The 25,362-nt window shown below is 43.2% G+C and overlaps 1 non-coding gene across 1 annotated transcript; it reads right to left on the reverse strand.

Annotated features, from left to right (window-relative positions):
- Positions 1-24,633: 24,633 nt before the first annotated feature.
- LOC130038504 (U1 spliceosomal RNA) lies at positions 24,634-24,795 on the reverse strand. Its single transcript, XR_008794727.1, has one exon. It is a non-coding gene; the product is annotated as a U1 spliceosomal RNA (small nuclear RNA).
- Between the last annotated feature and the right edge of the window lie 567 nt (positions 24,796-25,362).

A 25,362-nucleotide genomic window follows, 5' to 3' on the forward strand; every position in this document is an offset into this window, starting at 1 on the left:
GCACATGAGAAAATGCTCTACATCACTAATCATCAGAGAGATGCAGATCAAAACCACAATGAGATATCATTTCACACCACAGAGACTGGCCCACATCCACAAGAACAAAAGCAACCGGTGCTGGCGCAGATGTGGCGAGAAAGGGACCCTCCTTCACTGCTGGTGGGAATGCCGGCTGGTCCAACCCTTTTGGAAAACAGTATGGACGACTCTCAAAAAATTAGAATTTGATCTGCCATTTGACCCAGCTATAGCACTCCTGGGAATATATCCCAGAGAGGCAAAAAGGTATAGTCGAAGTGACATCTGCAATTGTTTGTTCATTGCAGCACTCTTTACAATAGCCAGAATCTGGAAAAAACCTGAGTGCCCAAGAACAGATGACTGGTTAAAGAAACTTTGGTACATTTATACAATGGAGTACTATGTAGCTGTTAGAAAAGATGAAGTTATGAAATTTACATACAAGTGGTACTACATGGAAAGTATCATGTTAAGCGAAATGAGTCAGAAAGAGCGGGATAGACACAGAAAGATTGCATTCATCTGGGGAACATAAAGCAACAAAAAGGGAGATTAACACCCAGGAATGGCTGAGATTAGTACCAGGAATTTTGCTCCATGAATGGAAGGCCAGCCACAGGCTCTAGGTGAAAAGGAAGCTCAGATAGAGAAGAGAGCACCAAATAAAGGGTGTTGTGAGGACCCTCTCAGGGTGGGAGAATCACGCTGAAAGTAGTCTATAGACCAAACATGATTGCCACTCAATGCCTCTCTTGCAAAACACAGTACCCAAAAGAAGAGAGAGAGAACAAGGGGGAATACCCTGCCACAGAGGCAGGATGGGACGGGGGGGGATGAGGGGGGTGCTGGGACCCGTGGGGATGGATGACGGGCACTGGTGGAGGGATGGGCACTTGATCGTTGTATAACTGAAACCCAAGCACAAAATTTGTGGGCCTATAACTGTGCCTCATGGTTTTTCACTAATAAAAAAAGAAAAAATAAATAAAAAAAATAGATTGAAACTCCCTTGAAAATCAATATAAAAAGAAATAAAATTGGAGTATTAAAACACCATCAATTAAAATGCAGAAGGTTGTGGGTGCATCCTTTTGGGAAGGGAGAGATCTTACATTTGAGGTATTAGATTTCTGACTGGAAACTCCATCTAGACAGTCATTACAGGGGCGTGAAGCTATATTCCTTATGTTATAAACTCATGGTACATCAATATAAATTAAAAAAGGAGAGTTTTTTAAAAAATTATTTTTTATTAAATCACAATGAGACACATCGTTACCAGGTTGTTCATGATTGCATTTCAGTTATATAATGTTCTAACACCCATCCCTTCACCCATGTTCATTTCCCACCACCAACATAGTTTCCCTCCCATCCTGCCCCCTCGGATCAGTGTATCACTGTCATCCCGTTGATCTTCGATTTACTCGAGCGGGCGCCAGTAACATCTCTATTCCTCCCAGCCCTGAGATTTTAGCAGCCAATTCTTATTTGTCTTTTCCCAAAGATTGGAGGCTCTTTCTGGGTCAGGGGAATGAGAACTATTGTCGTTACTGTATTCGGCATATCAAATATGCCACAGGGAGCTTGCCAGACTCTACCCATGTGGGCGGGATACTCTGGGTAGCTTGCCGGGCTCTCCGAGAGGCATAAATAGGTAGGAAGTGTCTTATAATGTGTCGCGTGGCCTGGAGTGTGACAGTGGTTGGGCAGTGGAGGTCGGCTGCCGGGGTTGGGTCCCTTGGGGTGGGGAGGGCTCTCACCCGCCCCACAGTGCAGAGTGTTTTTAAAACCTGAGACCCGCAGAGTCCCGTGGCATGGTTCTGGGAGCCTCCTTTTATACTCCTGTCTGGGAGGCGCATCCGTGAGTTCTGGAGGGTGGCTGATGAGGAGATTATCTGGTGCTGGCAGGGTGTGTCTTATGGGTGTGATCCCTGAGTCACTGGAGACTAGGGAAGCAGGCTGAGGATCTCTGTTCTGGGTCCCGTTGAGTTCAGAGTCCAAGGTCACAAAGTTCCGCATTATCTGGGTTCCGTGGGACTTCATTCATGCATGAGGCTTGGCCTGAGCGCCCTGAAAGTGGCCTGGAGCATGGCGGTGGTTGGGCAGTGGAGGTCGGCTCCCAGGGCTGGGTTCCTTAGGGCGAAGAGGGCTTTCACCCGTCCCACAGCCTGGTGCAGAGTGTTTTTAAAACCTGAGACCAAATGAGCACAGCATGGATGGGAGTACATGTCTCAGGATTGCAAAGTTGGGTAGAAGATGTGAAACCAGCAAAGAGCTTGAGCAGTAACTGGTAATGTGAGAGGAAGCAAAATCACCTGCATTTTGGAAACCAAGTGAAGAAAGTATTTCAAAGAGGAAGAAAGAGATCGACTGCCGCCAATTCTGCCGCTGCCAAATAACTCTGGACTGAGATTTCATAGTAGCCCCTGGCAATCTTTAAAAGAGCAAACACTACAGTCTTAATAACAGTGAAAAAGGGCTTTTGTTTTAAATAAGGAATTGAGAAAATTATAGTGAAGACATGTACTGAACATAAAATGTTAGAATAATTTTAGGAAGGTACATTATAGCCGGGCTGGAGCGATAGCACAGCAGGTAGGGCGTTTGCCTTGCATGTGGCCGGCCTGAGTTCGATTCCTCTCAGAGAGCCCGGCAAGTCACTGAGAGTAGCCCGCCCGCATGGCAGAGCCTGGCAAGCTACCGTGGCATACTCAATATGCCAAAAACAGTAACAACAAGTCTCACAATGGACATGTTACTGGTGCCCGCTCAAGCAAATCGATGAACAACGGGAGGACAGTGCTACAGTGCTATATTATAGTCACTTTAAGTCAACAGATGTTCTGCAAAATTTGAGTAATAATACAAAGCAGGGTTGGAGAGATAGTACAGTGGGAGGGCACTTGCCTTGCACACAGCTGACAAGGGTTAGATCCCCAACATTGAATGCGGTTCCCTTGAGCACTACCATGAATGACCACAGAGCACAGAGACAGGAGTAAATCCTGAGTACCACCAGGTGTGACCCCCCAAAAACAAACAGAGCAAAGTAGAATAACATAGAGTTGACTGTGTCAAAATTCACATTACTGTTTATAATTCTTAAAAAGTATAATTTAAGTGAAAATTTATATTTAAAGTAATATTTAAAAATACTTATTTTATTCACTTACTTAATCACTTAACTTCCCGTTAGTCGTCGATTTGCTCGAGCGGGCGCCAGTAACGTCTCCATTTGTCCCTGTCGCGTGCTAGTGTAGCCCAATGGCATCTCTTCGCTCCGGGAACATGGAGGGCCTCAAACCGATCGTTCATGAGCTTGACAAAGAAGTCTGACCATCTGGTAGGTGGGCGGCCACGCGGTCTCTTGACATCCCGTGGAATCCAATCAGTAACAGCTCTAGTCCAACGGTCGTCTTTAAATCTCATTACGTGACCAGCCCATCTGATTTTCGACACCTTGGCAAATGAGACAGCGTCCCTGATCCTTGATCGTCGACGGATGTCAGAACTCCGGATTCGTTCTCTCATTTGAGTGAAACGTGATATTCCAAGCATAGCTCTTTCTATTCTTCTTTGGGAGACCTGAATGGCGTTCTCATCTTGTTTGCGTAGGGCCCAGGTCTCTGAGGCATATGTTAATGCAGGAAGAACAGTGGAATCAAAGAGATGTGCCCGGAGCCGGAGGTTCTTCGTCCTCTTAGCTATTTCTTCGACGTTCTTGAAGGCGTTCCAAGCCGCTCTCTTCCTCCTGCGCAGCTCGGGTGCCAGGTCATTTCTCATGTTGACCTCTCGACCTAGGTACACATACCTGTTGCATTCGGAGATGGTCATTCCATTGAGAGCGAATGGGGCGTCAGGAACAAGGCTGTTTCTCATAAACATTGTCTTCGTAAGATTCAGCTGTAGTCCTACCTTTCCACACTCACGGACAAAGTCGGCCAGCATTTGTGCCGCTTGGCTGATGTTTGGTGTTATTAAAACAATGTCATCAGCAAAGAGGAGGTGGTGTAGTTGCCGACCATCTATCTTCACTCCCATTCCTTCCCATTCCAGTCGTCGCATGATGTTCTCGAGGGTGGCACTGAAGAGTTTTGGTGAAATGGTATCACCCTGCCGCACCCCTCTCTTGACATCAACAATCACTTCTTTGTAGAATGGTGAGATCCTGGTAGTGAATCCGCAATACAGCTCACGGAGGATCCTGATGTATTGGGCTTGAATGCCCTGATTGGCTAGGGCTTCAATAACCGCTTCCGTCTCAACAGAATCAAAGGCCTTCTTTAAATCAATGAATGTTAAGCAGAGCGGCATCTTGAACTCCCGAGAAACCTCAATGAGCTTGGTTATCGTGTGGATATGGTCGATGGTGCTGAATCCTTTGCGGAACCCTGCTTGCTCACATGGTTGTCCTTCATCTAGTGTTCTGCCAATCCTATTCAGGATGACTCGAGTGAACAACTTGTAGATGACAGACAATAGGCAGATCGGGTGATAGTTGCCAATGTCATGGATGTGTCCCTTCTTGAACAGTAGTACGGTCCTGCTGGTTTTCCATTGAGACGGAACCTTGCATTCAGACAGGTAGCGAGTGAAGAGCCGAGCCAGTGTATTGATGAGTACTGACAGCAGGTTCTTCAGGTGTTCAGGTCTGACCTTGTCTGGGCCGGGTGCTGTTTGCTTCTTTACTGACGAAATGGCGTGTCGGATTTCGGAAGGGAGAACGTTGGGAACGACATATCCATCCTGTGGAATTTGGTATGTCGGCAAGTGGACATGGCTATCGAAGAGATTTGAGTAGAAGTCATGGATAATCTTCTCCATTGCCGTTCTGGAGGATGTGATGGATCCATCAGGACGTCGGAGGGCAGTCATCTTGGTCTTATAGTTGGCGAAAGACAGGCGGGCGTTACGAACACTTTTCCCGGCTTCTGCCGCATCTACCAGTACTTCTGTTCTTCTCTCTTTGAGGTCTTCCTTGATCGCATCTCTGCACTGCTTTGCAAGCTCGGACGTTAGCTTGCGGTTGCCTGAGGCATGCGCCAAACCACGCTGGCGAATTAGCTCAAGAGTTTTCGAAGATAGGCGACTTTTTGTGGCTATCTCTCTCTTGGCGTTCCTCGCACATTCATGGAGGTGCTGAACCAGTCGATCGTATTCCTCGTCAATGTTGTCAACAATGGCATCTTCCCATGTTGCCGCAATAGTACCAAAGAGTTCCCAGTTGGTGGTCATTCTGGGAGTTCTCTTTTTGAACTTTGCAGCCCTTTCTCCCTGCTCTGTGAAGTAGAATTTTGCACGAGGGAGACGGTGGTCCGATCCCGTTCGAAATTTTGGGACAACAGCGACATCAGTCAGGCAAAACCGTCGATTGAATATGATGTGGTCTATTTCGTTGTGGAATCGTCCACCGGGAGACTCCCATGTCCATCGTTTAGATTCTGCCTTCTGGAACTGTGAGTTACCATGAATGGTCTTGGTCGACATGATGAACTCAGACAGTCTCTCACCCTGTTCGTTCCATTCTAGGCCAGGGGTCCCGATGTGAAGTTCTTCAGCTGATCTTCTCGGTCCTATCTTGGCATTAAAATCACCCACAATGATCTTGTAGAAGGTGTGGTCTTCTTTATAGAACTTCTCTAGCTCCATGTAGAACTTCTCGATTTCTCTTTCATCATAATGAGATGTTGGTGCGTAGACAACGAAGATAGAAACTGCAGGCAGTGAGCCACATCTATTCAAATGTAAACGTCCGATTCGGGTTGTTAGGCATTCGAATGAATCAATACTCTTGGCCAAGTTTGTGTTGACAAGGACACCGACGCCTCCGACACCTCTTTTATCGCATGTTCCGAGGAACAATTCTTCTCCAGCGTCGAAAACGGCATGTTGAGATTCGTGCCTTCTTGTCTCGGTCAGACCAATGATGTCGTACTTGATCATTCGCGCTTGTACCATCAGGTCCTCGATGGATGCATCTGATGCTAGCGTACGTGCATTGAAAGTACAGACGATCATTTTTGTCTTCCTTCGTTGTGGCAGCCTAGGTCGGCCTTGAGATTTTGTCGGCCTCTCCTTTCTCATCCTTCTCAGTGCTGCCATGTCGGTGAAGCCTTCAGGGTCAGGTGAATGAGACCAGTTGTAGTTACTGGTTTTGGCATATCGAATACACAGCGGATAGCTTGCCAGGCTCTTCCTTGCGGGCGGAATACTCTCGGTAGCTTGCCAGTCTTTCCGAGAGGTATAGAGGCTTTTGGGGTGACCTCTAATCACCCTTGTAGGTGTTACCATATTTGAACCCTATCAAATATGGTACGACAATTCCAGAAGACGGGTATTTAGTGTCTTATGATGTGTCGCGCGGCCGCAAGCGGCCGCGCGGGTCAGGAAAGCGTCCTGGAGTGTGGCGACGGCTGGGTAGTGGAAGTAGTGTCGAGAGTGGAAGTCTGCCAGTGGGGTATTTATCTGGGTAGGGTGGGTCTCCTGTGCACAATTCGATCCCTGGCAGACTTCCACTCTCGACAGTACTTCCACTACCCAGCCGTCGCCACACTCCAGGACGTTTTCCGGACCCGCGCGGCAGCTCCGGCCGAGACCCACGCACAACTGAAGACCCACAGAACAAGATAAGCGGAACTCTCTGAGACCTTGAACTCCAGGCTCGGCGGACCCAGGGACAGAGCTTCTCTGCTTGCTCCCACCACCACAGGTGACAAAGGGATTCTAATCAGGAGCCCCACCCTATTTTATTAAGTTTTTAAAAAAGTATTATGCTTTTAAATTACATTTTTGCCTGTTCTCCGGCCTATGTTTTTCACATAGACTTTTAGTATTTCTTACTGCAGAAATCAGCAGATGCACATATTTATTTTTCTAATTAGTTGCTCAAAGTCTAGCATGCTCTGTTTTGTTCTTTACTAAACAAAACAACTTTTCATGTCAATATGGAGTTTCCTTATTTTTCATGAATGAGCAAATTTTTTTTGAAGTTAATTTTTTTTTTAAATTTTACCAAATCACAGTGAGATAGTTACAAGCTTTCATGTTTGGGTTACAATCACAGAATGTTCAAACACCCATTCCTTCACCAGTGCACATTCCCCACCACCAATATCTATGGTATACCCCCCCTTCCCACCCTCCCCCTGCCTCCATGGCAGACAGTATTCCCCATACTCTCTCTCTACTTTGGGGCATTATGGTTTGCAATACAGACACTGAGAGGCCATCATGTTTGGTCCTTTATCTAATTTCTGCACACATCTCCCATCCCAGCCAATTCTCCCAACCATGATTTTCTTAGTGATCCCGTCTCTATTCCAGCTGCCTTCTCCCCTTTGCTCACGAGGCAGGCTTCCAGCTATGGAGCAATCTACCTATTCCGTGTATCTACTGTCTGTAGGTGTCAGCCTCATGTTATAATGTTTTATACTCTACAAATGAGTGCTGTCCTTCTATGTCTGTCCCTCTCTTTCTGACTCATTTCACTTGGCATGATACTCTCCATGTCTATTCATTTATAAGCAAAGTTCATGACTTCATCTCTCCTGACAGCTGCATAGTATTCCATTGTGTAGATGTACCAAAGTTTCTTTAACCAGTCATCTGTTCTGGGGCACTTGGGTTGTTTTCAGATTTTGGCTATTGTGAATAGTGCTGCAATGAACACACAGGTAGATGTCATTTCTACTGTGCTTTTTTGCATCCTCAGGAGATATTCTGAGAAGTGGTATTGCAGGGTCATATGGAAACTTGATTTCTAGTATTTGAAGCATTTTTTTTTAAAAAATCAGAGTTTGTTTAAACTTTTTTTTGATGGGTTCTTGGGTTTATTTTTAATTTTCAGAGTCAGATAAGACTATGGTTTTATATATTTCATTTATGTTTCTGTATATACCTGTTGGATACTTTTCCAAGAGTGATGTTGCCTGATCATTTGGGGGAGGGGTGATAAATTTTATATGTGCTGTCAAATCTCTTTCCCTTGGGATTCTACTCTTTTGCAGAACTGCTGGCCAAGATGTGTGAGTGCTTCTTATCCTAAAACCTTATTACTAGAAAGTAGCATTAAATATTTGGATCTCTGCCAATGTTGTAAATGAAAAATGATGTATTTTATAGCTGAAGCCAAGCGTAGTTATATATGTTTAAGGATCATTTGTATTTTTTCCCCTGTGAGCCTTTTGATAGTATCTCCTCACAATTTTTCTATTGTTTTTTAATACCCCCACCTAGATTTTAGGAGTGTGTTACATATGGGGGAGATGAATTCTTATCTGTAATAAGAGTGATTTTATTTATATAAATGTAGATATATATAGATGCATATTACTTGTAACTTGGGTTTTTTGGGGGACCATACAGAGGTTTTCTTTTAATGTAACTTAGTCTTAAATTTATATTTTATTTTATAGAGTGCTGATTTCAAGTTACTTAGAAATGTCTTTCCCATTCCAAGATCATAAAAGGATTTAATAGGTTTTCTTCTAGTACATTTTTGATCTGTTGGTGTTTAGCTTGGTTCACGGTCGAACACAGTTTAATCTTTTTCCAGATAGCTGCTCAGAGCTCCGATTCCATTAGTTAAAAAGTCCATCTTTATTTCCCCTGACTTGAAATTCCACCCTTGCCCTGTACCAAATTCACACATGCATTTAGCCCATCCCTAGCCTTTCTATTCCGTCCGATCCGTGAATCCACATGGGGTCCCACCATCCCACTGTTTCACTGCTGCGTTTCCAGCATCTGTTTTAATTTAACGAGATTGGCTCTTTTTTTCCTTTAGTCTTCTTGGTTGCTGAAATCCCTGTGAATCCCTGTGCAACCATTTGATGTATCAAGACATTAAAGAAAGGACCACTAAGGTTTGTTTTCCGTTTGTAGTTATTTTAATCCACGTTGTCACCCTTTGATGGCATCAGTCTTCTTGAGCAGCTAGTATGTTCTTACCCCTTTGTACTTCCTTGGGACCCTCAGTGAACCAATCTTTTACTCTCTAGTAGTTGCTTAGGCTCAGATAACAGTTATGAGCCTTTCTGGAAAATTTTTTTGTTTTTGTTTTTGTTTTTTGGCATTCTTCACATTGTCTGAGATTGAAATTAAAGTGGAATGTCAGTTTTGCCATCTCAATGTTTTATGGAGAAAAAGTATTCAGAAGCTGATGCAGTAACATCTACAATAAAGGTAAAGGTAAAGGCCCTCCCGTTGATCGTCGATTTGCTTGAGCGGGCCCAGTAACGTCTCCATTGGAGACTTTGTTGTTACTGTGTCTGGCATATCGAATACTCTCGGTAGCTTGCGGGGCTCTCCGAGAGGGGCAGAGGAATCGAACTCGGGTCGGCCATGTTGGCCGCTTGTAAGGCGAACGCCCTACCCGCTGTGCTATCGCTCCAGCACATCTACAATAAAAAACATTTAATCCAGAAAAGGAGAGAAGAAAGCACTAGATAAAAATGACCTGCCGGGAGATATCTTATAGCAGATGAAATTAAGCATGTATTTCATATTTCAAATCTAGTACAGTGGCCCTATGAGCGTTTCCACCAAAGTTAGGCTAAGAAATGGTCATTTCTGCACGCTATCAAGTGCTTAAAGTTTGACTTCTAAAGTTTTGTTATTCAAAATTTTCCAGTATCTTTTTCTGGTTACGTCCAAATCTTATTCACAAATCTCAGGGGGCATAGTGGGATTTTTGGCATCAGCCTTGGCTTTGACTGAATATTACACGTAGCATTTTATCACTTAATAGGCTTTAAAATGGATCATCTGAGGTTCATCAATCAATTTTTTTCAAGGAAAGAAGCTGCAAGCCTGGAGTAGCACAGGTGTCATGGCAGGATGTGAGCGGGATGTTGGTCTTCTCAAAAAGAAGTTTTCTCGGTCACAGAGCAAAATTTCAGAGGCGACTTACTGGACTTGATCCTTTTCTGAAGAGGATGATTTATGAGTCCATCAGCCACCACCACACATCTCTGATAAATTTGTTTGGGCCTGGAATTAGTGACCAACTTATTCAAGGTCCTCAAACAACGACAACAACACAAGCACGTTTAAACAGAATTCAACTAGCACTGAAAACCGATCTGCAAAACTTTTTTTTAGGCATCTTTATGTTTCATGCTTTGTCTTGACCCTCCACATCGTACCTCCTTGGATTCTTCAGATTTCAGTAATTGCTTCTATAAGAAGAGTGGGTTTTTCTTTTTTTCTTTTTATTTATTTATTTTTAGGCCCCGGGGTGTTCACCTGATGATTCTCAGAGCTAACTCCTAGCTCTGTGTTCAGGAACTGCTTCTGACAGGGTTCAGGAGACCAAATGGGGTGCTGAGGATTGAGCTTGGGTTGGCCGCATGCAAGGCCAGCACCCTACTCACTGTACTATTGCTTCAGCCCCAGCATACAGTTATATTTCATCTAAAAGCAACGCACTGTGACTTTGCTATGGTTGGCGATAATGAAGTTTCCACCGAATTCTGTTCTTCTCAGCCTATCTTCCACTCATTATCTAGGGCAACTTGCAAAGCATCAAACAGCTGGCCTTGCAATGTGGCCAACCCTGGTTCGAATCCTGGTCTCCTGGGTCTCACCAGAGTACAATTTGGTGACGCTTTCTCTCCCAGGACCTTTTCTTGCCCGTGTGGAAGTGAAGACGTTGTATGTTCCACTCAGCAAAGATGTAGTCCAGCATCTGCTGAGTCAAATCAGAGCTGGGCACACAAGAGGCTCAAAACAAAAGTCGTGAAATGCCACTGGAAGCGAAGGTCACAAATGTTGACAACAACATAGGCGTCTGGCTTTGCTGTCCATTTTTATACCCTGCTTCAAAGATTGTCTTATTCTCTGCTTAAATGTTTATTCACTTGGTGCTGATAGAGTGACAGAGATGAGAAAAACTTGTGTCTGTGACCCACTCTGGCTCCTGTTCATTAAAAATGTGAGCAAATAGAAAGATGTTCATTTATCTCCCCACCAAGCAGTTCCTTATCTCCTTTTCAGAGACTTCTCCTGCTCTTACCTAACTTTCTCTAAATATCATGTATCTATGTGTCTTTGTGTCTGTCTGTCTGTCTGTCTATCTATCTATCTATCTATCTATCTATCTATCTATCTATCTATCTATCTATCTATCTCCCACCATTATCTAACTATCTGCAGGTCCAAAGTCTATTCAGATGTAAAATTCTCCCCTGCCTCTACTTTCTGGCTTTTATTTTTTGACACTCTCCCCCTCCACTACCCAAGACTGACTAGCTGTATTTTCCTTTTCCCCTGGATCTGATTTCCTCTGGCTGCTGGCACGGTCTCCATCATTTCATCCTACACACAGATATTGTCAAACCATTTGCCTCTGTTTTACCGCAGAGAACAGCAGATAAAGACCACACTACAGCCTTTCTTTTTTTGTTTTTTTGAATTGGGCATGAACTCGTAATGTGCAAGGTCACATTACTTTTTTATTTTTTTAATTTTATAAGTTAGTTCACTATGTTTGATTACATACAATATTCAAACATCAATGCCACCACCACTACACCTTCCCACCACCAAATTTGGAATGTTTCCATCCCAAACCCCAATCCCTGTCCCCGAACACTACCAAAATAATATATTTCATATTGTCTGTTATGAAGAATGCATGCTTTCTTTATGTTCAAGGCCTTTACCTGACGCATCTCCCTTGTAAATTTCTTTTTGATTCTCCTTAATAATTAATAATGTAGTTTTATTTAAATAAGCAGTGCCTCTTCTAGTGATTTGTTTTTTGTTGGAATCTTGTGACTTCTCACTACCCACAGGAAGGGGAAATATCACAGGGAACGGGTGAAACATCAGAAGTGAGGGGAGGACCACGGTCCACACTCCTCATGGTTCTCTTTCTGGTAGTACAACTGAGAAAGGCTTTGCATGCCCGGCTTTATTTCAACACCATGGTTTACACAGCTGTTACCATAGACATTCAACATTCTAACTCCAGTCTGAACACCAGTGTGATGTTCCTTCTCCTAATGTTGCCTCTACCCCAACTACTCCTCAAGCTTGCCCTCTTAGCATGTCCCAAATGATTTATTTTATACTGTTTGTTGGGCTGGAGCAATAGCAGAGTGGGTAGGGCATTTGCCTTGCACATGGCCGAACCAGGTTTGTTACCTTTGTCCCTCTCAGAGAGGCCGGCAAGCTACCGAGAGTGTCTCGCCCACACGGCAAAGCCTGGCAAGCTCCCCATGATGTGTTCCATATGCCAAACACAGTAACAATTGTTACAATGGAGACATTACTGGGCCCGCTCGAGCAAATTGATGAACAACAGGAGGATAGGGACAGTGATACTGCTTTTTACAACTAAATGGTTAATGGAATTATCAAAATATACTTCAGTAAAAGAAAATTTGTGAAAATTGTTCTAACTTTTGAGTGGGAAATGGGGATTTTGGTGGTGGGAAATGTACACTGGTGAAGGGACAGATATTGGTACATTGTATGATTGAAACCCAATCATGCACAACTTTGTAATTGTCTATCTCATGGTGGTTCAATTAAGTTTCTTTTTCAAAAGAAAATTGCTATATCTCACAATGGGGACATTAAGTCCTTGTCTGACAATTTACTAAGGTGTTGTTTCTAGTCGAATCTTCTGAAAACTTTCCATTTTATGTGCTTTTATTCTATGTTAATATTACTTTGAGCCTTCAGGAAACTCAGAGCACTTAAATGAGTGGGGATGTGGACTGTTCCAACCAAAATAATGCAGACACTTGAAAAAACTAAGACTTGAGCAGAATTCCATAGGACCCCTAGCAATTCTACTTCTGGGCATCTACTCCAAAGGTTCAAAAACACAACTTAGAAAAGACATTCACACTCCCGTGTTTATTGCAGCACCATTCATAACAGGCCCAAACTGGAAGCAATTCGAGTGTCTAAGATCAGATCACCAGATGAAGAAACTGAGGTCCATATTCACTTAGTTTGTAAGAAGTTCATTTATCTCCCCACCAAGTATTAGTTTGTAATACTCAGCTGTAACACTACCCAACTATAAGAAAGAAATATCACTGTCACTGTCCTCCCGTTGTTCATTGATTTGCTCGAGCGGGCCCAGTAACCTCTCCATTGTGAGACTTTGTTGTTACTGTGTTTGGCATATAGAATACGTCACGGGGAGCTTGCCAGGCTTTGCCGTGGGGGTGAGATACTCTTGGTAGCTTGCTGGGCTCTCTGAGAGGGGCAGAGGAATCGAACTCGGTTAGGCCATGTTGGCTGAATGCAAGGCGAACGCCTTACCCGCTGTGCTATCACTCCAGCCCTAAGAAAGAAATGGAACCATGCAATTTGCTTTCATGTGGGTAGCACTGGAAAGTATCATGCTAAGTGAAATTGGTCAAAGGGAGGACAGGCACAAAATGATCTCTTGCATCTGGGATATGAAGAAACAGTTGGGGAACAACAAATTGTCCAAAGGCAACAGAAATTGAGAACTTCTCTTCACTAGGCTGCTAGCCATGGAGGTGGGGATGGTGGTTGAGGGGCCCCAGGACAGTCAGGGATGGATGTGGACACATGGGTGTAAGGTACGATGCTTTTGGATCATCTATGAATTCCTACTAATAATGGTTCATAAAACATAGTGCATCCCCAAGAATTTTTTTTAAAAGGAAATTTCAGGAAAAAGGGTAGAGGGTATAACTGAATATTGATGGTAGTCTGTATCTCCTGAAAGCTGAAAAGTACATATTTAAAAATTTTGCCCAAATGGGTCTTACTTTTAGGAGACCTGTACCTCCATGTGCTGTAAATGAAATGAATTTTTCATTGCAAGTTCTAAAGACTGAGATTTTTTTTTTTCTGAAATGAAGGGATGTTTGTTGATTCTGCTTGTGGAACAATCCCAGCACCTTCAAATGATTTTTTTGGGTACTTTTCTAGCAGGTAGTAATGGAGGCATGAGTGGTTTGTGGACCGGAATAGAAAGGAAGTTCCTTTATGTAGTGTAGTTCATGGCGATGAGTCATTCCTGCGCCTCAGAATCATCTAGAGAATTTTTTTAAAAGCCAACTGAAAGGAAAACAGTCCCCAAACAGATGCCAGGACTTAATTCTCATGAGTTTTATTTCAATTGGCTTGGGGACAGAGTGGACAAGAAGTGAGCATTCGAAGATGTCTGGGTTGATTCCCACACACAGTTGGAATTGGGAGCCATCCGCTTATCTACAAATCTGCAGATGCTGGCGACCGTCTCAGAGAAAGCGGGGCTGTGCCCTCGGCATGACTTTGCAATGTGAGTCCTTTTTTGGTATGGCCCATGGAGGCCTCGCAGAGGACCAGGACTCTCTTTCGTGGCCACGCTTTTCTTCTCGCACAGCTGTTCTAAGTGATTCCTTTGTGTTCTATGAAATTGTCCAGCTTATTGGAGAATATCAGAGAGGGCGATTAGAGAGCGAGACAGGCGGGAAGCATTTGCTACCAGTGGAACAGTGAAGGGGAATGTGTTGTGCTTTTGTTCTGGTTCTGTGGCACAGTGTACCGCTAATTTCATCCTATCCATCACGTCAACCTCGCTGGCAAACTTATTGTTGTCTGTCTACAGAGATATGACATTAAGTAGCCTATATACTGTGTTATTTATTTGTTTATAGGTTAATTGTTCAGAATATTGATCTCCTGGGCTCGTTTTCTCCTTCTCCCTCAAATACCCTTTCAAATCAACAAGCCTAAAAGAGGACAGATTCTTTCACACGAGGGACTCGTAAATGCTGCGGATCTTTCTATTTGGTGCTTTTAGAAAATCATTCTTGCAAGAGAGCGTACTCCAGTGTAAACACTGCTTACCACCTCTAAAGCTACAGCTGGAGTTCAAGCCCCACTTTGGGTGAATTAGGAGGCATCAATTGTTTTTTTTTTTTTTTTGTAGTTTTTGAGTTTGGGCCATGCCCAGTGATGCTCAGGGGTTAGTCTTAACTCCATGCTCAGGAATTACTCCTAGTGGTGCACATGGGACCATGTGATATCAGGGATGGAATCTGGATCAGTGCATGTGAAGCAAATGCCCTACCAAATATACTAACTCTCCAGTCCAAAGGCACCCGAATTTTGACCCCTTGGCCTTTTAATAAATTTAGCAGTGAGTCTACGGAGGGAAACTTCTGTGGTGTTGCACAATTTTTGTGAGTTTTCCAAGAATCCACTCAAGACTGATCACATCTCTGTGAGGGCTGGTGTGGGATTCTTTTTTTTTTTTTTTTTTTGCTTTTTGAGTCACACCCGGTGATGCACAGGGGTTACTCCTGGCTCTGCACTCAGGAACTACCCCTGACGGTGCTCAGGGGACCACATGTGATGCTGGGAATCGAACCCGGGTCGGCGGCATGCAAGGCAAACACCCTACCTGCTGTGCTATTGCTCCAGCCCTGGTGTGGGATTCTTGATCTTTCCTAAAGGCAGAATTAAGGGTTTACTATTAATATCAGGCATGCAGACTGGCACCACCCCCAGCTCCTCCGTCCCCTCCTTGTGATGACGCCGTAGCTTCTGCTTGGTTTGACGATGCATTTGTTTCTTCATGAACACAAAGGACTTCAAGGCCTGCTGCTGATGAACAGTGGCTCTGGGTGAGGGCCTGGCAAAGGCCACTTGAGTTCCCCGGAGGGACCTGGGTGGAAATAGAAATGAAACACGCAGCACCCACGTTTGCTTAGATGCTGATGTGGGACAAAAACACCCCCACACAACACGCCTTATTGCCTGTATGATCCCTCTGGCTCATCCTTTGGATCTTTTTTCATTATCATTAAGAAATATGCTTTATTCTCAGAGAATCTGACGACCCTTAGCATGGCAAAGAGAATACGGCTAAGTGGATAATCTGCCCTTAAAAGCACCATGACAGCTTTGTAGATGAATTCTGCAGGGGAGGGCTTTTACAATCTACATTTCTTTAGGATTGTTATCTATTCTCATAGAATAATTGAATAAGATGTGCTTTTTTAGTCATTCAAAGGGATTCCAAAGACGGTGGAGGATGAGGGTGAAAAATTCCAGCATTTTAGGGTTCTTTGATGTTATTAGGACTCAGTGACAGAGAAGCCATACCAAGTCTGGTTTGAATGTGAGTTTGACGTATTTTTCCTGAAGAGCTGTTTGCGAAACTGGGGTCTAGTTTCTTCCGGACTTTTTATGTGGATGAAGCCCACCAGAACTGGGAAGTGAAGGGCTTCCAGTTTGCCTTTGGGAGAAACTGCTGACGGCAGGTTGGTTATCTGGACCTCTGTGCATACCTGTGTTTTATGCCTAGATTATAATTTCATAACTGACAACTGGATAACAGTCTCAATTGCAGAGAGACACATTTTCCTGATTTTATTCTGCTTCTTTCAGAATAAAAAGTCCACAGAGCACTAAAGTAGAGAACATCCATTTCATTTCTTTGAAAGGGAAGTGGTACAGAATAGTCTTTGTTTGTTCTGGACAGAGACCACAGCCTTAGTTTTTGCAAGTGTCTGTCCAACCCCAGCCAGATGGCAGTGGTCCCTTTCCCTGTCAGGTGGTGGTGAGAGCTGCTGGAGCAGAGTGACACCGGGACACAATCTTTCTGTCAGGGGCATTTTCCTGGTCTCTGACTTTCTGTCTTGTTTTGGCATTTGGACCACACTCAGCAGTGTTCAGGCGCTCAGGGATCACCCCTGGGGTGGAGCAGCTCAGGGAACCATATGGGGTGGGCGGGTCAGCTACATGCAAGGCAAATACCTTACCTGATGCACTTGATCTGATGCGCCCCATCTCTCCAGCCTTGGTCCTTGATGCTCTGAAGTGCTGACCTCAGTGTCTGCTTTAGGAAAGTTTTGACTTTCGAAGCACAACGGAAGGCACCATTACTATGAGAGCAGGGGTCACTCTAAGGAAAGAGCGAACACACAGTGTGACCAGAGTTCAGGAAATGGCCACTGGCCATGGAAAATGGGTCCAGTGACTATTTCTCCAGGAAGAGAGGCCTGAAAAAAAATCACTGCAGCTTAGACTTGGGTCAAAACTACTCAAAAGCCCTTGCTGGTGTTGGTCTGAGTATTCTTTCAAAATTCTAGCTTCGGGGAAAACAAGGATGTGAGAGAATTCTCTAGAAGTCCATTTTGTCATTAAGAGCAATGCATCTCTTTCTTAGAAATGTAAAGTATGTGCAGAATGCAAATGAAAAAAGAAACAAGAATTTTTTCCTTGAATTGGACTGTAGTGTACATGTATTTCTTGCTAATTGATGGAAGTTGGGGTCTGGCCTCATGTAGGATTCTGGTTTCTGTTCCTTGTCTAGAACTAACCTCTCAGCCTTATGAAGTGACCCACCACCACGCACCCCTTCCTCCCCCAGAGACCACGATCTGGCTGTAGAGAATTCTAGAATCTGTGTCCTTGCTCATTTCCACGGTTTTTGGCTATGGAGTCTTCTTATTGAAAACAGACTCCAAGCAGCTTTCGCTTAATAGTCTCCCAAAGCAAGCTCATTTTGCATGAGAGCTGGTAAATACCATTATGGAATAAAGTCAGCGTTGGTAGTGAAATATAATTGATATTTCAGTCATTTCCCCTCTCAAGTTGGAAAAAATTAAAATACATTCTTCTACTCCGGTCGTTCTCTTGCAATCAGGCTAATCAATCATCTGGAGACAAAGTCCTTCGACTCCAGTGATTCTCATCTTGAGTTGTTTCATGAGGTTAAGTCATCGGTGCTTTAGGAAATCAGCACGTGGTACTCAAATGGAAAGACCTTTGAGATGTGCCTCACAGGAGCCCAGCAGTTAATACAGAGCATTTCTTAAAGATAGAGAACTTAACCCTTTTACCAGGTCCTCTGATTTTTTGACTCAAAGTCAGTGATGTTTAACAGAAGTTTGAACTCGGGATGCACTCTGTAAATGACAGCTGTGGTCATAGGTTATTTTTTTTTTTCATGAGAGGTGTTTTCAATGTCGAGCAATTGCTCTCTTTCTCCAGGTGTCCTAAATTTAGCTTTAAGTTTAATAGGGAACTGTCTAAGTTCTGTATTCCACTGTGTATAATTTACACAAAATTAAAAAAAAATCTACGAAACTGGTACAATTCTGGGGAATAGCAAGAGAGACAGATGGGGCAGGTAATCAGCAGGGTCACTGAGCTCTTTGATGAGAAGGTGGCCATGGTCCAATATAGGATGAAAAGTCTTTACTTAAGGGGCTTCAGTATGCTTCCAAGTAATGTTATAAGACGAATTCTAAAGAGCTGATTTATTTGTAAGGAAAATCTAAGTTGTATCCACTGATATAAATGCAATCTACAAGTAAAGCTTCATTGTACTCTTTCATTTATTCATCGTATGATTCTCCCTATGATTCTCTCCTGCCAAGTCTGGTAGGACTTGGGACTAGAGGTTACCCAAATGCTTCAAATCCTCAAGATCCTGCCTTGCTGGAAGCAGCAGAGTGGATAAACTCCCAGGACACCTCCTATTTGCACTGACTGCTATCCCGTGGTTGGGGGGAAGACATAAACCCATTCCATTTTCTTGTTTATTCGAACTCAGAAATTTGAGGGTGGTTGAGAGTCAGCGGTGAAAAACGAGGTCAGATTCAGGATCCGGAGAGCTACATGAACCTGTGTAGACGACACAAGCGTAGATTCTGCAGTGAAAAAAAAAAATCAAGGATTGAACAGGGTCCAGAGTAAAGTTGTCATGCTCCGAGGGAGAGGGAGGAAGGCTCTCTGCTTCTGATTTCTTGAAACCTCTTCAAAATAAATCACCAATCTTCAGACGTGAGATACTTATTGTATCCTTAACGCACATTTCAATTTGCTTGCAATTCTACTTATTCTCTTTGCAGTCAAACTAGCCACCCTAGAGTAATCAGCTTTATCCAAACAAATAATTTTTGCAGGGATGTAATCAAGAAACAATCGTTTTCCCATTCTTTATTTTGTTGCTTCATTTTATTTCTCCAGCAAATACGTTTCCCCCGGAACTGCAATATTTATTATTACTGTGAGTAATTTTAAGAAACGCGTTCGTGACTTAAAGTTTTGAAAAACTGAAAATGAAACACATTTGAATATTTTCACCCACACCAATTTCCGAGATCAGTTTTTGTTTTCAGAAATTCCCATGTATGCCACTGGTGTCCAGCAAGCCATACTCAGTGGTTCTGAGAGGGGTGCTGATTGATTTCATGATGTCGGGGTGCACGCTAATTATCTAATTATACAACTAAACATCGAGTGTAATTTGAAAGTATCTTTGTCTGGGCAGCACTCATTTATGTATTTACAAAAGGGCTTCATTTTATTAAGTTTTATTCTTTCATTTGGAGACTTCACAGTGTTTCACTTAAAATTCTGTTCTTCCTCTTGCTTGACTTTCTTCTAGCTGTGGCTCTGGTAGCTGGACATGATGTCACAGGGGTTGACCTGTGGCTCGGGTCCTCTCTTCCTGGGCATGGTTTTCTTGGTGTCTGGGGGAGGGAGAAGCGTTTCTGTGTGACTGTCCCGAGTTAGTCAGCATCTCTCTCTCTCTCTCTCTCTCTCTCTCTCTCTCTCTCTCTCTCTCTCTCTCTATCTCCCTCTCTCTCTCCTGCCCACTTGTGTAGAGTTGAGGCTGGGATGAAAGTTTCCTCTCAGATGGTGGATTTGATTTTCTTTGGGTAGGACAATTATATTCTTCAGTTTTCTCTCTATAACACTGACATATCCCCTAGATGAGCAGTTGATAGATTTCACACCTCCCTTCCCTTCCATGGCCAATTTCTATCTCCAACCCTAGGGATTGGGTGTTCCATCTATTGGTTGGACCATTTTCTTGCTATTCTCAGGCCATATTTGTACTGTGGAGCTGCGATGCTTATCTTCATGCTCTTGAGAACCACAGGAGAGCTGAGACAAGGTACATAGAAACACCCTCTTTAAACGCTGTTGGGCTTGGCTTTCCTTAATCTCTATCCTTTATACATCCGTATACCAGAAAGAAACATCATTTATTTAGTTGAAGAACACCGTCTAAATTGTAAAGGACAATATTTGAAAAAGCACCCATGTGCTCTTCTTTGCACTAGGGAAAACAGACCCCAGAGTGATCCCATCATGCCTTTGTGGCTCCGGAACAACTTTCTTCCCAGGGTACCACCAGTCAGGGCTGGAAGATTCTGTGCTCCAGAGGTCTCCAGTCCGAGCACTGGAGAACAGTGCCTTCTTTCTGGAAACAGCAATCTTCATAAACAATTTTCATGGGTTTTTAGAGGGAAAACACTCTTGTTTCCATGATGTTTTCTCATAAATACTCTTTTACCCCAAGACTCAGAGACTATAAAATCCAGCTCCCGGAACCGCGCGGCTGAAAATGTGGATGCGCGACATCTTATCAGGACATCTTTTAATGACATCTTATTATCTCATTCCTACTTTGGACAAACTTGCAGGCTCTCGAATGTAGCCTGCCCACAGGGCAGAGTCTGGCAAACTCCCCGTGGCGTACCAAATATGCCAAATACCAGTAACAATGATGGGTCTCATTCTCCTAAAGAGGCTTGAATATAATCTCAGGGCTAGGATGAAGGAAACGTTACTGGGGCCTGCTTGAGGCAATCGACGAATAACAGGATGATGAAATGAAAAAAAATGAAACCCTTTCACCCATCCTGTCTCCCTGGTCTTTTTTGTGGATTTGAGGATTAAGTGTGTGTGTGTTTGTGTGTGTGTGTGTGTGTGTGTGTGTGTGTGTGTGTGTATGTAGGGGGTTCCTGACCAGTTGTCGGAAATCTGCACTGTAGCTCTCCTCTTGCAAGGGGTGGGGGCAGGGTGAGACTTTGGCTGAAACTGAGGACAGCTTCTTGTCAATAGGGGATAGCATCTGCGTTTTGTCTAAGAAAACAGAAATCTGACTTCTCCTATAAATCAGAGACAATATTTGTTTCTAATTCTCCACATTTTATTCAGTGATTTCAAATAATTGGAACCCAATAAACATTTGTTAAAAATAAAGAGAGGAACAGTTTGGATAAATTCAACTTTAATTTCAAGAAAAATGTAAGACACATCCAAGAGAGATGGAAAATATCTGATGGAACGAAAGGCTACATAGGGGTTAGAGTGGATTTTTGAGAAGAAATCAAATCCAGAAATCTGACATAATTCCCTGATGACATTCTCTGATGAAAGTTAATGATTGGGAGATGATTTATTAAGATATTGTTTGCAATTTTCACTCAGGAAAAGTTGTGCATTTTATAAAGTAATCGAGAAAAGGGATTTGGGATTTGTTTGAAATCCAACAGTCAATGAGGAGAAATAGACATCAACTATTGTTGACTGTGCCAAACACGATGAAGATGCCGACCATTTCAGTTCTTTTAAAAACTCATTCGGCTTTTTATCGAATAGACTTGACCAAACTGACTCGCTGCTTTGGAGCCATGGAAACGGCACTGTGATGTACTGTTGGATGAGATCAAATACACATGCAGGGGCTTGAGCGTTAATAAAATCTTTTTATGTTTCTTATGGCTATTTGTGAGATTGGCTGTATAATACAATGGCTAGTTACGCTTTCTTCAACATGTTCCCATGCTTTATTATTTTATTTCCAAATGGGCAATTGTATTTGGAGTAGGGAATGCTTAGAAACATCTGGAAAGGAGATGTTACTTTCTGCTTTCTCAAGATACTCGGCACCTCCCTCCTTCCTTGCCCCCACCCACTCCCAGCTGTGGGGACCCCCTCACTCCATTCCAGAAGCATTCCCTTCTAAAATTGTAGCATATTGGCTCTTCACTGCCTCTCTCTGTGGACACTTTCATGACCAGCAACTAGCAAGGGGTCCAATATATGAGAGCTATACAATAGCAGCTTAATAGGTGAATGAATAATCTATAGTTTTTTCTTTTTGGGTCACACCCAGCTATGCTCAGGGGTTACTCCTGGCTCTGCACTCAGGAATTACTCCTGGAAGTGCTTGGGGGACCCTATGGGATCCTGGGGGAACTGGGTCAGCCACGTACAAGGCAAACACCCTACTCTCTGTACTATGGCTTTGTCCGCAGTATAATTTTTTAAAAATCTGTCTTATAACTTACCCTTGATAGTTCATATACCTAAAGTAATATCCTGGTTTACCCAAATACTCCTGAAATCGCTGGTTTATCCCTAACTCAGTTCATGATTGGTGGATAGGTTCCACTGGGGATTAGGTTTTTCTGCTGAAATTTGTATCTTGCTTATTGGGCAACTGCTAGTCTCTTATCCCCCCCCAAACTCCCCCATGGAGACTTTGTGCTTTCTTCTCTAGAAAAGAAGGGCAATCATTACAGGGCTGTGAAATGAACATTCTGTGCTCCCAATCTCCCTGGTCCCTGTTCATTATTCTCTGTGACATTCACCTTCTAGAGTTTGGTGGTCATCAAAAACCTAAGTCCTAGTAGTTTCTTTTCTGATTGTCTTTCCAGTGATGTTTATCCCAAACTTAGCTCATTTTCTTTCAGTGTTCCAGACACTAAAATGCGTACCCCCCTTTTATCAGCAGAAACAAACTACTGTTTTATTTCTTAAATCATTCTAAGCATCTCATAAAATCTATTCAACACTTCTTTTTCTAATTTCTTCACATAATTACTTTCTATTTCCTGAAAATTTTTGAGGAAGCAATATTGATCTCTCTTCTTGACCAGGCTGACTTCGTTGTTCTGGCATAAAATCTCGTCCCTCAGTCTCCAGGAAGCATGACAAGAAAGGTGCTAGATCACTGCCTGCCTCTCCAAGTCCCCTGTGCAGATAACCCTTCATTTGCTCTCTTAGTATTTCAACCTTCTGCCACTTCCCTTTCCTTGCAAAACTCAGTAGAAAGCTTCTGAATACCCCTTGTCATTCCTTACCATTTTGACCTTGGTGCTTCTTAGTGAATTTCCACTAACCTGGGCTGCTCCTCATTCTACCAAAACTGTTTTGTTTAGAATTACCAATGATCGGCAGAGCCTGGCAAGCTCCCCGTGACGTATTCGATATGCCAGACACAGTAACAACAAAGTCTCCAATGGAGACGTCACTGGGCCCGCTCGAGCAAATCGAAGATCAACGGAGGGCCTTTACCAATGATAATATTTTCTTCTTAGGCTTAATCTGCTACGACCTCCTTTTAGATATGGCAGCGTTACCCCTCCCCCTTTCCTTAAGTAGACTTTTGCTTTTACGACAGCCCTTGAGTTCTCGTTTTACCTTTGAAACCATCCGTTTTACAGAGACTGGAGCCACTTACAAGGTCATAACTTCGGCCAGTGATTGTGCACAGAAGTCATGCATATCATTCCGAGGCTCCTCCTAGACCCTGTTCTTTCCATTTTGGGTTTGGTTATTACTCTTTAAACATGCACTTTGAAGACGATGGTGTCACCCAATGGAAGGGAAGCAGGAGAGAGCCTGAGCTTTGAATCAGTGCTCAGAGAATGCTATTAGGAACACTTCCTTTGTGTGAATGTGGGCAAGACACACATGCATTGAAGGTGAAGTGCTACTCATACACTTCTGTATTAGTAATACACTATTTACGGTATCACTATGCAAACTTGACCACTCTGATTTGTTAATGCTCCATCTGGATATGCAAGTAAGCTACACCAACATTCAATAGTGTTGTTTGCCAGATTCATTACTAAACATGTTTCTTTAGTTTTTTTTTTATAAGCAACTACTTTATGTTGGGCTGGAGCAATAGCACAGTGGGTAGGGCATTTGCCTTGCAACACTGCTGACTCGGGTTCGATTCCTCCACCTCTCTCGGAGAGCCCGGCAAGCTACCGAGAATATCTCGCCCGCATGGCAAAGCCTGGCAAGCTTTCCGTGACGTATTCGATATGCCAAAAACAGTAACAACAAGTCTCACAATTTGTTGTGAGACGTTACTGGTGCCCGCTAGAGCAAATCGATGAACAACGGGAGGACAGTGCTACAGGGCTACATTATGTTACCTCGTCATTTGTGGTTTTTTAAAAATAATTTGTCTAATCATTTTTCTATTAATATTACTCTGTTGGCGTTTGTCTTTTATTTATGGAATCTTTGCATTTTAGGGATATAACATTTTCTCTGTCATATAGATTTTCCGGTACTTTCCACAATTTTTATAGTTGGCCTGAATTTTTGTTTTGTGTTGCTCAGACATTTAGTAATTATATATAGAAAATTCCTAGAGGGTTTTCTTTTCTGATTTCCATTCATTCTTTCTCCGTTTGCCATTTCCTATGGTCCTTCATGCTCTTGAATGGTGATCTAAAATTTTCATAAAAACTTAAATCTTGGGGCCAGAGCGATAGCACAGCGGGTAGGGAGTTTGCCTTGCACATGGCCGACCTAGGTTCGATCCCTGGCATCCCATATGATCCCCCAAGCACCTGAGTGCAGATCTGGGAGTGACCCCTGAGCATCGCTGGGTGTGACCCAAAAGGCCAAAAAAAAAAAAAGCCCACACTTAAATCTTAATCAATCCAGAATACTACTTAGCATAAAATTCTCGCCTCTAATATTTGACATAAAATTTTATAGGATACACTTAATAAATATTTGTTAAATTTAATTGTCTCCTTTAAAATAGTTTCCCCCTGCTTTTTAAAAGGGGAGATCATGAACACAGTCCTCCACTGTCACAAATTATGGAGTCAAGTTTCCCACATTTGGGGAAATTGTAGGGGTCAGCACATCTGGAGTGCAATGGATAAGCCTCACCCTGGGAAAACCATCTTCAAGGTCATGGGGTCTCCCTTGCCATGTAAGTATCCTTTAAAATACTTCAGATTCATTTGGAGTAGTGGTTCTTGCAGTCTAATCCTTAGGCCAACAAAAATTAATATTACCAGCACCTGGGAACTTGTTAGAAATGCAAATCTTCGAGCCTACCCTCAACATATTGGTGGTGATGGTGGGCGCACCATGCTATCTGATTTCCAGGTTAAAGTTGAAGCAGAAAATGCATAAAGCTGATTTTAACTACATCTCTTAGAAGTACACATTTTCCAAGTTAACAAAGTTGAGTGTTATGGAGACCCAGTTCTCATATTTCTTTTAGCAGTTAGACATAGATCACTTGGACCCCTCTCACAGTGCTCATCCACACAGGGTTGTTCTGTTGGCCTTGGGGAAGACAAGGGTAGCCTGATTTCTCAGGAAATGAGGAAATTCTGGTAAATATTCCCCGGGTGACACAGTCCACAAGAGGAATGGATTTCAGTGCTCATTTTGGGTAACCACCCCCACACCTTCAAGTGGTAGCCTCCGTCTGTACCACAGTGGATGACCCAACCCCCAGGGTCACTCTGCTGGCCTGGTTTGTCAGATTCCTGGCCT

Source organism: Sorex fumeus, unplaced genomic scaffold, assembly GCF_029834395.1.
Source record: "Sorex fumeus unplaced genomic scaffold, SorFum_2.1 ptg000006l, whole genome shotgun sequence".
Classification (NCBI taxonomy): Eukaryota; Metazoa; Chordata; class Mammalia; order Eulipotyphla; family Soricidae; genus Sorex; species Sorex fumeus.